This window comes from Sabethes cyaneus, chromosome 3 (genome assembly GCF_943734655.1).
Source record: "Sabethes cyaneus chromosome 3, idSabCyanKW18_F2, whole genome shotgun sequence".
Lineage (NCBI taxonomy): Eukaryota > Metazoa > Arthropoda > Insecta > Diptera > Culicidae > Sabethes > Sabethes cyaneus.
The window spans coordinates 212,071,661-212,085,277 of record NC_071355.1 but is presented as its reverse complement, the minus strand read 5'-3'; the positions used below and the strand labels follow the sequence as shown (position 1 = coordinate 212,085,277).

Here is a 13,617-nt window from a genome sequence, read left to right as displayed (position 1 = left end):
GTTAAAGTTGAAGATGCATGGCAAAAAAAACGCTCGCTATAATTACTTCTACATTTCGCACGTACACATGCCGCCATCGCCCCACCTGACGTAGGTATACGTAGTTTGTCGAGAAGTTTCAGCTGCAAAGGTGCAAAAATAATAGAAAAAGCAGGGTAAAGTGTTTTTCTAACATATCGACAAATTATTCTCTCGAAAAAAACTTTCCAGACTTTTGTTTGCACAGAAGCATTTTACCCCTAGCCGCTACCCTGAGGGCTGCGCTGTAGCAACACTCAGAAATATTTGACGAACACCACCAACAACAAAAAAAAGATGAAGGTGATTATGGAAATAGATGTTCAACTAACTGACTGACATTTTTTTCGTATTTATCTTCCTCGCAACTATTACACGGGGGGGGGGGACTAAAGCCGCCAGCAGCAAACCCTTTGCCTACTGCCCGTGAGGCTGGCTGGCTGTGGCTGGCTGACAGGTTGGTTTTCTCTTTTCCTTTCGTGTGTAATTGAGCTTTTTTCGCCTACCCCACAAAAACGGCTAATAGGTATATACAACAAACGTGAATGGCATTCTTCACAGACCGTCAGCAACGAGCCGAGCTTAGCTTAGCAGCACCGTACCCGGCTCTGCTGCTGCCGATTAATGAAATAATTGCGGAGATTTAATTATTGTACTGCCAAACCCGAATGTGCAGCAGCGCTGCTCTGCGGCGGAGTGCACTCACTCGTCAGGCTCGGGTTTGCAGCAGAGCCACACCGGACGGATCGCATTCAGCCTGGCAGTGGCAGCTCTGTACCTAGCTATGCAACGTACAGAAGCTATAATTTACCACCTTGTAATTTCGCTTGCAAATGTCCCTGCGGTTTGCGATGGCTTGAGTCTGACGTTGATACGGACCGACCGTGCTGTTTCTGAGATTTTCTAGGAGTGTGAACCCAAAAGTAAAACAATTATAGAGAGTTAAATTGACTTGCCACCACAAACGCACACACCCACATCCACACAGCTTGTGGTTGAACTTCGCAGCAGTTAATAAGCAACTATTTACGAAAGCAGCCTGTTTTTGCTGATAGGTACCAACTCTTGCCAATAGTCTAAAATATTCTATGTTATGTTTTTTTTTGTTTACAGGTACGTATGGACCATGATGATGATAATGATGACGACGGCGATAGCGATGGTGGTAACGGAGGTGGCGTCTGGCACCAAAGCAAAAAGTAATTATCGTTCAGCTTGGACTAGTGACTTAATAGCGATCGCCTCGGCAGCTCAGTGTTCAGTCACAAGAGGCTGTGCAATCGTCGTTTGCCGTCGGTGGATTAGCCGTGTCGGTCGGTCGGTCGGTAAGAATCGTCACTGTCGGTGCGATCCGGTGTACCCACCCATCCGTTCAAAGTATAGACATCTTTTGCCTTTAATTTATACTAAATTATTAGTTGGAGAGCTGTTGGTTCTTACTTCTTGCGATGAGACTTGCGCGATTTTTTTTCTCGCTTTGCTGAATATTTTCTGTATTTCGAGACCATTTGCTGCTGTTGCAAGCTCACTTGATTTATTCTTTTGTTATCCGATATCGTTGAAGTTGGATTAGTCTTGTTGAAAATTAATCATTTCTGTTTCTGGCTTTTTTTGGCTAATAATACAATGCACTTGCTATTATGACTAATTGTAGCACGTAATAGCAATAGCAAAGGCTATCTCAAAAGTAAGATATTTGTCGACTGGAATATACTACAAATTTGTTAAATTTATAAGTATTTAGCTGACCCGACAAACTTCGTATTGCCACAAATTAAACTGTGTTGTACATAAATCGTGAATCTCGGATGATCTTTGTCACAATCTCGTGTTTTGCAAGTTTCTGGGGGGTTCATGGGTGGTTTAGGAGGAAATTTGTATTTCATTTGTATAGGAGCCCCCCTTCCTAAAATGGGGAGGGGTCCTAATTCATCAGAGAAAAAAATCTAGCCTCTAAAAACCCCCACACGTCAAATTTGGTTCCATTTGGTTGATTAGTTCCTGAGTTATGAGGAAATTTGTATTTCATTTGTATAGGAGCCCCCCTTTCTAAAGTGAAGAGGGGCCCTAATTCATTATAGGCAAAAATTCTTGCCTCCAGAAACACCCACATGCCAAATTTGGTTCCTTTTGATAGATTAGTTCTCGAGTTATGAGGAAATTAGTACTTCATTTCTATAGGAGCCCTCCCTCCTAAAGTGGGGAGGAGTCCTAATTTGCCATAAAAAAAATTCTTGCCTCCAAAAACCTTCACATGCCAAATTTGGTTCCATTTGCTTGTTTAGTTCTTGAGTTATGAGGAAATTTGTATTTCATTTGTATGGGAGCCCGCTCCCCTCTTAAAGGGAGAGGGGTCATAATTCCCCTCCTAAAGAGGGAAGGGCTCTCCATTCACCATAGGAAAAATTGTTGTCTCCAAAAGCACCCACACGTCAAATTTTGTTCCATTTGCTTGATTAGTTCTCGAGTCATGCAGAAATTTGTGTTTCATTTGCATGGGAGCCCTGCCTCTTAGTGGGAGGAGGGGTCTCTAACCATCATAAGAACCTTCCCCGGCCCCAAAAACCCCTAAATGCAAATTTTCACGCCGATCGGTTCATTAGTTTTCGATTCTATAAGGAACATACAGACAGACAGATAGACAGAAATCCTTTTTTATAGGTGTAGATGAACAAAAAATTTAAACATTTTGAATCTACTTTTCGAATCAATAGGACACCATACGAACTGTTGCTTTTCACGAGATGGCGCTTTTCTAGTGGTAGTAAAATCAAAATTTCTCGCCTATTTATGTTTACCTACCTGAAAAATAATCACTAATCATATTTTATGGGGTCAGTCCAGTTTGAACGCCGAGGACCCGGGTTCAAATCCCAACCCCCCAGAAGTCATGGTTAAAGTGACTATAATCAAACAAAAAAAAATCATATCTTATTTGTTGTACAGCTCCTTTGTTATCCTTAATTTTCATGACTTCTGCCTAATTTTGATAAAAAAAACAAACATTTTCTATATCTATATCCCTAAAAAGTGATTTGATACCGTACGAGAGCCAGGAGTTGAATATGTTTGCGGCATTTCGACTCGAAAAAATTAAATTTCGCAACATAAACGCAATAAACACAAACAATGTTTACCAACTATTTATTGATTCAAGTGTCAAACGTTATATTGCGATTAGCGATAAACACAAAAGAAACTGAGATGCATGAGAGAGTAAAGTTGTTGCGTTCAGGAAATTTATTGTCGCGCAAAATTCAGCTGTTACGGAAGTGTACAATATGCGTTACGAAGTAACGACATCTGTTGTATTCAACAGGGAAACATTGATAGTTTCAAGCATACTCTCACGCTTGGCGCATGATGAAACACTTGCGCCAACTTCTGTTATTTATTATTAGAAACTAGAGGCGGTGTCCTATTTTCACTTCCCTTCAATTTCATTATTTCTTCTGAAAAGGTTTACTTTTCTGACAAACTGGAAACTGATTTCTGTTCACTCTATCACCAAATAAATAAAAAGCCAGTAAAAATTAGCGATATAGTGGATTGTGAGTCTGTAGGTACCAAGTGGAAGAAGATATTGTTTAATTTTTGAATTTAAAGGTGCTAATAAGCAGCAATGTGATGATTGAAGCAATTTCGTTGTCAAGGCTAACTTTCTATTAAATTGTCATAGAAAATTTGCCATATACAACCCTATCAAGTTATGAAACAAAATTTAAAAAATTGGTCCTAGCATGCTACCTTGTAGTACATTTGGAAGTCTAAAATCTTGATATTTTTTGAAACGGTGGTTGTACAATTGATGAAGGGGAAAGAAATGAAATTTTTTTGGCGAAGGAGGTGGATGAGCGGAAAGGTGAAGAAGGGGACGAGGTATTGATAGTTACAATTAACAAGTAGTCGTTTTGACTCCTACGTTTTGTCCAATGCTGGAAGGTGCATGGGTCGAACCAAGCTATATTCTGAGATTATAACCGGATTCGAACCCACAACACCCACCAGGGCATGTGGTTCGCTGGTACTTGTACCTTTGAACCATAGAGGCACTGGACAAAAGGAGACTGCAAAACCCACTTATTAAGATAGCGACGCGTCTGGTTGGATTTTAGACACAAATTGTCCCTCTTCCTCCTTCTGCTGTAGATAACCACCGACCGAAAAGTTTAAATCTAACTTGTTTTTACTGGCAGGACGACGACATTATGTAGGCCCTTACGACTTGCAAGGTACTACACGTGACGTTGTTCGTCTGCCAGCGTGTTAGCCGCGGGGCCTTTCCCCGAAAACCCGCGCTGAGAATCGCGGCTAACTCGCTGACAAATGAATAATGTCACGTGTAGTACCTTGCAAGTAGTAAGGACCTACATAGTGTCAGCGTCCTGCCAGTAAAAACAAGTTAGATTAAAATTTCTCGGACGGTGGTTATCCACAACAGACGGAGGAAGAGGCACAATTTGTGTCTAAAATCCATCCAGACTCGTCGCTATCTTAATAAGTGGGTTTTGCAGTCTCCTTTGGTCCAGCGCCTTTCAATGGTTCAAAGGTACAAGTACCAGCGAACCACATGCACTGGCGGATGTTGTGGGTTCATATCCGGTTATAATCTCAGAATATAGCTTAGTTCGACCCATACACCTTCCAGCATTGGACAAAGGAGTCAGGAGTCAAAATGACCACTTGTTAAGCGTAGCTACCAATACCCCGGTTTCCATTTGTACTCCGCCAAAAATAGTCCGCAAAAGCTTTCATTCTAACACGGCAAGGGCACGTATGTCTTTCGTAAGCAAAGTTACAGTCCCAATTCCGTAGAGGACTCTGTCTAATTTCCCGGAGGAACAAAAAACATTCGCACATCGTCTCTGCGGTTCCTCGCATAGCAATCGTAAGGAGGAATTCTGCAGAAAATTCGTACAAAATGCCCTGCTTATAGCAGTGATGGTAAAAACTCAAATTCTCAAAACTCATCAAAAATCAAAATCAACTGTGAATCATGTAAGCTTGATTCTATGCAGAAAAAAATCACACGTGAGTTTTTCTGTTTTCATAGCAAGAAGCACAAAACTCACACATATTTCTTCCCGCTTGATCACATTCTGCTTTGCTTCAACTGCTACCCGGAGCTATTCCTTGTTGAACAGCATTGGCATTCTCTCGTGCGATACGTAGCTGTGAGTAAATAAGTGAGGGAAGGAAGTGAGTGAGTGAGGGAGTAAATCTCTAAATAAATCGTAAAGTTAAACTACAACGCACATTTAAATTACATGTTTATCTAATTCTTATTAGGCTTGTTACTTTCTAGTTAAGAAAATGTCGATTACCGCGAAAGAAAAATGTAAATTCCGCCAATGTGTTTGCCATCTAAATTCATGAATGTGAGTTGCAATTTTTCGCTGCTGATGTTTTCTCTGACGGGAGATTCTCTTTTGCTCTCTGGTTCGTTGTATGAAATGTCAGCTGTGGAAGAATTAATCGCATCGCATAGCAACAGAGACATCGCGAGATAATTGCGAGAGAAATTCATATGTGAGTTTCGCGCTTGTGATCAAGGTTGAAATTTCATGTGTTTGAAATCTCATTGAGTTTTTTGCTGCTATGAATTTTTCAACACTGGTTTATAGAACCAGGATTGTTGAGTGAGAATCCAAAATTGGAATCCCCGTGATACCCGAATAACTCGCTAAATGAATCGCATTGTTTATAAAATAAGAATTCTCGGAATTTTGAAAGCAGGAATCCTGGAATGGTGATAAAGGTATTGCATCGTTGAATCTCTTTACTCGTATCATTGTTGGCGGTAACTAGAGATTTTCAAATAGTTGTTCTCTGCCCTCCTTCTGGCAGATAATGGTCAAATTATTCCGTGCTTATCGATACTTGGGCATTGGGCAAATTCTCCCCGTGGGAGTGGTCAGATAGTTTTTCCAAGCTCCAACTTTTTCTGCTTCCTTCCTTTTGCGGCCTTATTGCGGGGAAAGGAAGTGCTTCTCATTACCAGACCTCGGGAAGCTGTAAAGTTGATGCATTGATAGCCGTTATCGTTGGTGTCGGTGTGCAGGCTGTGGAGCCCGATCACCGGTCTATACATTGCTGTTCTGCCAAGGCCAACTCGGGCGTTCATATCCCCGCTTACGATTTTGATGTCCCGTTGCGAACAGCTGTCGTACGTTAGAAGCTGTGCATAGAACGCTTATTCCGCGTCGTCGTGGACGTTGTGGACAGCGCAACCCATGCCCAAGTAACGTGGATAGAGATCCTTCATTCGGCAATGATCCGATAATCAGATTGTTGCTGAAAATGTAAAGAAAAGTAAGTAATGTGAACATAACATATCGTAAGTGTTAAGTGTTTAAAACGCATTCGGCTTTTTCGATTTTGCTGACTTCACAATACAGCTTCTGTTTGTGTCAAACCGCATAGGTAAGGATTGGACTTTAAAATAAACTTTTATTGCACTGAGAAGATTGCCTAGTTCAGCAAAATTTTCCACTCACTGCTGTCCCCCTAGCTAGAACACTGCAACACAACACTTGAACAATCTTTGCTGCTGATAGATTGCACGGCAGCAAAAATAAAAAAATCGCAGTGATTAGCTCACTAAAATCGTCCTTTTTTTCTTTCATCGCTCGCCCATCCATGGGGACGGGAAAAAATGCGCAGCAATTTTTAGCAAGCAATTTTTTCCACTCTTCTCTCAAGCTCTCTTTCGATTCATTTCGTGCGTTAATTAATGGCTCATTAGACGCTTGTTTTCGAATTCTAAAGCCGTCGTGGGACCGCCAGCGCCGCCCGCTAAATACAAGGACTATTGCCATGAATTTGAGTGATTTTGGATAGTTAGCAGCACAGCAAGATGGTATCTAATATGGCAGGGCTTTGTGTGTTAGTCCGTACGACTAACGTTGAGGTGAAGTCGTATTTTCGAGAACACGCGAAAACAATCAAAACAAACTCCGGCTTGGATCGCCGATTTTACGCCGCTGTCGCTGTGGTGGTGATTACAGCGACCTCTCGCACACACTTGGTCGGTCGGCGTGTGATGCAGCGAACGGTCGGAACGAAAAGGGGCAGTGAAATTTGCATTTTGACGCATGTCCAATGTGGTGCATGGAGACCGAAAGCAGCTCCTGCTGAACAAGAGCGAGAGAAAGAGCCATGATGGTGACTACATACTGGCGGCCACTCGCCCCATTGGACCTTCATGAGTGTCTGGGTGGTTGCCTTCATCACAATCTGCATGTTGTCATCGATCCTTCTCAACAGAAAAAATGCCATAAAATAGAATGCATAGTCGTGTCAACTATAGCTGCATACATAGGAACGAACCCGTCGAACAAATTGGCAAATGTCGTTTATATTTAGGACCACTGTCTAAACGCATGATGGAAAGTTATAAATACAGACCCCCTTCCAACCGGTTGACGTAAGTCGTGGAGAACCGCGCTTTGCTCTGCTAAAAAGTGGGGTTTACTCGAACAATTAGCATTTTTTTCGGGGACACCATCTCTCCGTAAGCGCTTCAGGTTTTAAATCATTTATACCTACTCTGCTGCCGACAGCACACAACGCTGTTTTGTACAGAAATCAAAACCGAATACCTGAAAGTGAAGACATAATTAGAAATTTCACAATCAAAACACGGCGAAACATCTACACGCGCGTCAAGCTATTTCTACAGTGTATAGGTTGATTGGGAGACTTTCTGAGTTCCGTGGTTCTCACATCCGCCGCCGTGAGAAAGCAGTTTAAAACATGACCGCCGCCGCTCAGTATTTGCACTTCAACAACCCCACGGAACAAGATCGCGGTGATTGATCATGGTTGAGCTCCATCATGGTGATGTTGTGTTGGGTGGTGGGAGGTTCTCTCTTCGTACTAGACTCTTTCTCTCATTTTTACCAAACCGAGCGGCGTTTCACTTCACCCACCGAAGAATACCAGGTTTCTACACAACAACAACAACGCTAGCAACAACAGCAGCAGCAGCAGTGCGAGCGGTGGAAACGAAAAATGCTGATGTTTTTGGTTTTGTTGATTACGCGCTGCTAAAAATACTGAGACTAGGTACATGTAGGTCTCACAACGCCACTAAACAAACTGGTTGAATTGTGCGACTGTATAATAGTTTACCAGAGTTGGTGTGAAGTATCGGTTTACTATCAGAGTCAGCAGGTAGTGTGTATGCGAACGGAATAAGTGCCCGTTCTTTTCACCGTTCTGCCGTTATACCTTACCGCTCGCGCACGTCTCCGCACCGAATTGCACGCATTAGATACATCAACAGCAGGCAGCACTTGAGTGGTCTTGAAATCCGACTAATAATCGCGCTAGGGCTGGCAGCCAGGCGGTGGGCCGTTTACGCGGATTGCTTTAGGATTTGGCTTGAGGCTTCGTAAAAATTATTAGGTTGCTTTTGGTTGTGGTGTATGTGGTATAGTACGTACAATAACAATTAGGCGAGCATACACTTCTTGCAACCTTCACATGTATAACCGTAAATCTTTGCCTTTCTTGCATAGTCAAATATCAAATTATGTTAACTTGAATTAATAATACGATATAAGCTCTCTCGTATTGCTATGTGGATTGGAATGTGGATTTCATACAGTTCAGTGGTTGGTAACCATCGCGAGGCCTGCGGGCTGATTTGAAAGATGGTAAGAAAAAATTGAATCAGGTGGGCAATCAATGAGAATATAGTAAAGAACATTTAATAGTAATGCTTTACGCATATTGTAAAGCTGAGTGCTTTTTAACTTAAATGCGGTATTGTGTTCATTGGAAATACAGTATAGTTCCGATTATATCAGCACCTCCGTGAATTTTGTTGAGCTGAGATAATTGGAAAACTAATAAAATCGGATTTTTTTTGCTCAAAGTATGCTAAATTTACTAATAAATTATGTTGTATCTTTTTGCATATTTAGGGTGGTCATGTTTCCACACATTCGGGTATTCCAAAAAAAAGTTTAAATGCGTACCAAAAATCCGACTTTATAAAAGTTGTAGAATATACTAAAATAAGTAACTTTGTCGAATATAGTAACTATCTATCTCTTATGGTTGTTGAAATATATTGATTTGTTTGTAAAAAGCACTTAAACATCTATTTATATCAATGGAATAATTGAATAGCTATGGAAATTTAAAGCTTGAATATGCGCTAACTCAGCAAGTAAATGTCCAAGAGATTTGCGGTCTTTTGCAAAAACGTGTATTTTGAGAGCTTCGATAATTACGCAGAATATTGTATTCTTGTAAAATGCAACTAGCAAAAGCTAAGGATAAAAAACCAATTTTTAAAGAAGTTTTAAAGAATATGCCTTATAGTTCAGCACTCGATAGAGATAGAAATTTTATTTCTTCAGCAAAGTTGCTTATTTTTACAATATTTACAACTTTGCCGAAGAAACTATGTCTATATTTCCTAACACAAAAAAAGTTATTTTTTTATTTTCATTATAGTAAACGATGACGAACTTTTGACAGTTTTAGATTAAGGGGGATACTCATACGAACAAAAGTGCTGAAGACCATACATGATCAAATGAAAGCAAAAGATACTAGGAACAAAGTTCCGCTCTTCCCCCTTTTGGACCGCTGCAACCGCTGATGGACGATCGTTTTCATTGAGCCTGGTGTCCTAGTAAAAGCGACAGATTAACGGGAAACTGTTCTGCAGGCTGCTTTGAAGCCGTGGTCAGACAAACGTTTCCGTCGCAGACCATGGACTTTTAAACAAGACTCAGCACTCTCTCACAAACCGCGAGTAAACCTTGAATGGCTGGAAAATAATGTTCTGAACTTTATTTGGACCTCATGTTTTATTGTGATATCGCCCAAGTGTTCTACTTTACCCACCTCGTTCCTCACGCCACTGGTATCTCATAGTATAGCTATCCTAGCGAGGACCTATAAAAGAAACTTTTTTACAGTATCTAGAGGCTTCTTTGGGGTGATATAAAGTTCTTCATGGAGGAAGGGTAATGAAGGGGCTGAGAATAAACCCATGCTAAAGTCACTTCGATATCGAATGGCGAGTTACAGTCCTTTAGTACTTTCGGTCCTGGGTTGCCGTTCTCCAATCCCATCGAACACCAGCTGAAGGTGTGTCGTTCTCGAAAGCGCACGTCCATCGGGTTTGGGGCACATTACCTTTTGCTAGTTCTCTGCTAAAATAGTTTTGGCTACTCTTTCATCGGGTATTCTAGCCACATGCTCAATCTACCGCAAGCTTACATGATCCTGTAGAGTGCCAGTTTTGTGCGAATTTGCAAACTACGGAACTTCAACTGACTATGTATCCGCCATATAAGTTAGACACGCAGCTGCAATGCGTCTTACTTCGCGGCTTACATCATTGTCACATGTCACGATCGTACCATGGTATATGGATACCTTCACTACTTTGGTTACTACCATTTGGTCGTCCGTGATCCCTGCCAGCAACTATGTACTATGTAGCTTATATGAACATTGCTTCAATCCATCCAACGCAACCCACCGACGCACGAATCAGCGTAATTAGTTTCGTCGGAAAACCATGATCTAGCATCGTCTGCCAAAGCTCGTTTCGTTTGACGGAATCATACGCTGCCTTAAAGTCTACAAACAGATGATGACGGGTCTGCATGTTATACTCCCGAAACTTGTCTAGTAACTGACACAGGGTAAATCGTGTAGCGATTTTCTTGAAAACCAGCTTGGTACTCGCCGACGAAAGACTTCGCTAACGGTCTCAGTCTACAGAAAAGGATACGGGAGAGCACCTTATAGGCAATGTAATGGGTCGATAGTATTCACACTGCCCTTTTTTTAAATATAGGACAAATAAGGCTGGCATTTGTACTTCTATCCAGATCCTGATAATGGTACTTGAAAGCAGTGCTTGCAATAGGGTTTACGTACCGGGATCGCGATACCTACATCCCTCTGATGGATCATACCTAAGATTGTGGTATGGCTTGCGGAATATAGCATTTCATATTGAGCCGTTCACTCAGAGACAGGCGCTGTTTAAGCCGCCCCCGAACTGGCGAACAGACGCTTAAGTTTGCACCTGCTAGCTTAGCTGATCCAGTATGTACATTAAGCATTTCCAGGTATGACCATCGAACGATATCGTTTGACTTAGATCTGCGAGGAGGTGCTATATTTGCTATATTGCTATATTTAACGCTCCTTCCAGGTAACTCTCCCCTTTGTCATGTCAAGTCCCATGTCAGGTCTAATTTGTCCAATCTAATTTCAAGTCCAATTTGAGAGGAATTTCACGTACAAATTCATGTCAAATTTTATACATAATTTTAAGCTCAGTTTCAAGTTCAATTTTAGGTAAAATTTCACGCCCAATCTTAAGCTCAGTTTTCAGAGTAGAGTAGAGCTTCAAGTCAAAATTGGCCTATATTTAAGATGTAATTGGCATGTCCGATTTTATGCCAATTTGAGATTGATTTTCAAGTCCATTTCGAATTCCTACGTTACCTTTAAGTCCTATTCAAACCCACTTTCATATCACATTTCTGGCCCTGATTTATAAACGTCCAGTGTCGGATTTCACGCCAACCCGTCTATGGGGTTGGTAGCACCCTCTCAGATTTCAATGAAGCTTTTTGTGTGTAAAGAGTTCATGTAAATAAACAACTTTGTATACTTAGTTTTTGGAAAATACGTTAGACTAACCTTTGGAAAGGGCTTAATTTTTTTTCTCTTTTTTATTAAAGAAAATATAACTCGAAAATTATAGGATCTACAAAAAAATAATCTATGGGTGACTTGTAGAAAATCTCCTAAATTTTCATAAAAAAATTCTAAAAAAAATTAAAATTAATTTCTAGGCTGAGAGAAAAGCATTTTAAAAACTAAAACTCGTTTTTCCAAAAAATGCCATCTCAGAAATTGATGACATTTTTTTGCTGTTAGATAATTATATGGGATACAATTCTTCCATACATCGTAAAATGGGCATATTTAAGGGGAAAAAGTTTTTTTATAAAAACTTTCCGGACAAAAAGGTCTTTCAGTAATTTTGAAAATTATAGCACCTACAAAAAATGATCTATGAGTGACTTTTAGAAAATCTTCTCAATTTTCATAAAAAATATCTAGAAAACTAAAAATCATTTCTACATTAAAGAAAAAAGCATTTTAAAAACCAAAATTCGATTTTCCAACAAAGCCCATCTCGGAAATTGCTGAAATTGTTTTGTAGGCAGATAATTATCTGGCCTACAAGTCTGTTGTATGTTGTAAAATGGGCATATTTAAGGGATAAACGTTTTTCTAGCAAAAACTTATACCTATTTATACCTAATACCTACCTATAAAGGGTCTTGATAGTTTGAAAGATACATTAATAAATGCGAAAAAACGAAGAGTGTACAAAGATTTTGTTAGTTGAAATATGGAAATCTAACAAACGGAATTATATACCATCAAGTACTTAAAATAAAAAAAAATAGTAATGATTTTTGCCCAATAAAAAGGTGAAGTCACTCTACAAGGAGGATTAGTTTAGTGTTTTTTATTAATTTGCAGATTGTCTAAAAAATTACGTTATGTCGAGGTAACAATTGCGTTATATCGTGTTACGTTATATCGAATCGCTACTTTAAATCGAGGTTGCTTTACATTGAGGTATTACCGCTTAAGTAAAAACAAAACAAAAACAACTTTTGAACCACTCAATCGATTTTTATGATTTTATGATCAAATGAAATGATTGAAATAGATTTTCAGTGAAATTGTTGCACTCAAGCTTAACCTTTTATAATTGCGAAAACAGTAAATATATTCGCTGTTTTGTATTTTCATAATTGGAGCATCAAAGGAACCGTCCTTTTTGTTGAAGAAACAATCTTGCGATAAAGAAAAGGAGACGCATGGTGATTCGCAACGAAACGGATAGTTTTGGCAAAGAAATGATTTCTCCTTTTCACACTGCTGAAAATAATCGTTTCCTTACTGATCAAAACAAAGCACCATGAGTCTCCATAGCATCATCGCCACTCAATTTCTTTATAAAGTGAAAGAATGAATATTTTTGATGTTTTGATCTATAAATCACCAATCTTTAATTTAATAGTTTTGCTAAAAGCTCATTAAAATACCTTGAATTTGATATTAAAGTCATTAAAATTGGTTTTGTGCTAAAAATGTCATAAATCGATTTTTGGAACCACCGTAACTCAACAAGTGGCACACTAATCTCTAAATAAATAAATGTGGATTTGAAATATTCTGTAAAGAAACAATTACCTATATGCAAACGTATCGCAAATTTAAGTTTGTATGTATATTACGGCAATTAATTTGGCAAATTACGTTTTTCAATCCTTTTTGTTTAATATTATTTTACCGTTTAAGTTTATTTCGGTTACTAAATTAGTGATGAATAAAGATATTTTTATTTTTGGATAATTTCTCTAGACAAACCCCGATTTCGTATTATTAGCAGAAACGATACGAATGTGTTCACAAATTCGAAATCCTGTTTCATTCACAAGTTCATATTGTCGCATTTGCTGGTCGCAACCAAAATGCCCTCCGATCTCCGGTTGAATCATAGTGGCCTGTTATGGCACACCAAACCAGCGA

At 39.6% G+C, this 13,617-nt stretch overlaps 1 protein-coding gene across 10 annotated transcripts in view; it reads left to right on the top strand.

The window, feature by feature from the left end:
• Positions 1–13,617, top strand: part of LOC128741304 (nuclear receptor coactivator 3) — a 365,971-nt gene that overhangs the window by 94,245 nt on the left and 258,109 nt on the right. The window lies entirely within an intron of this gene.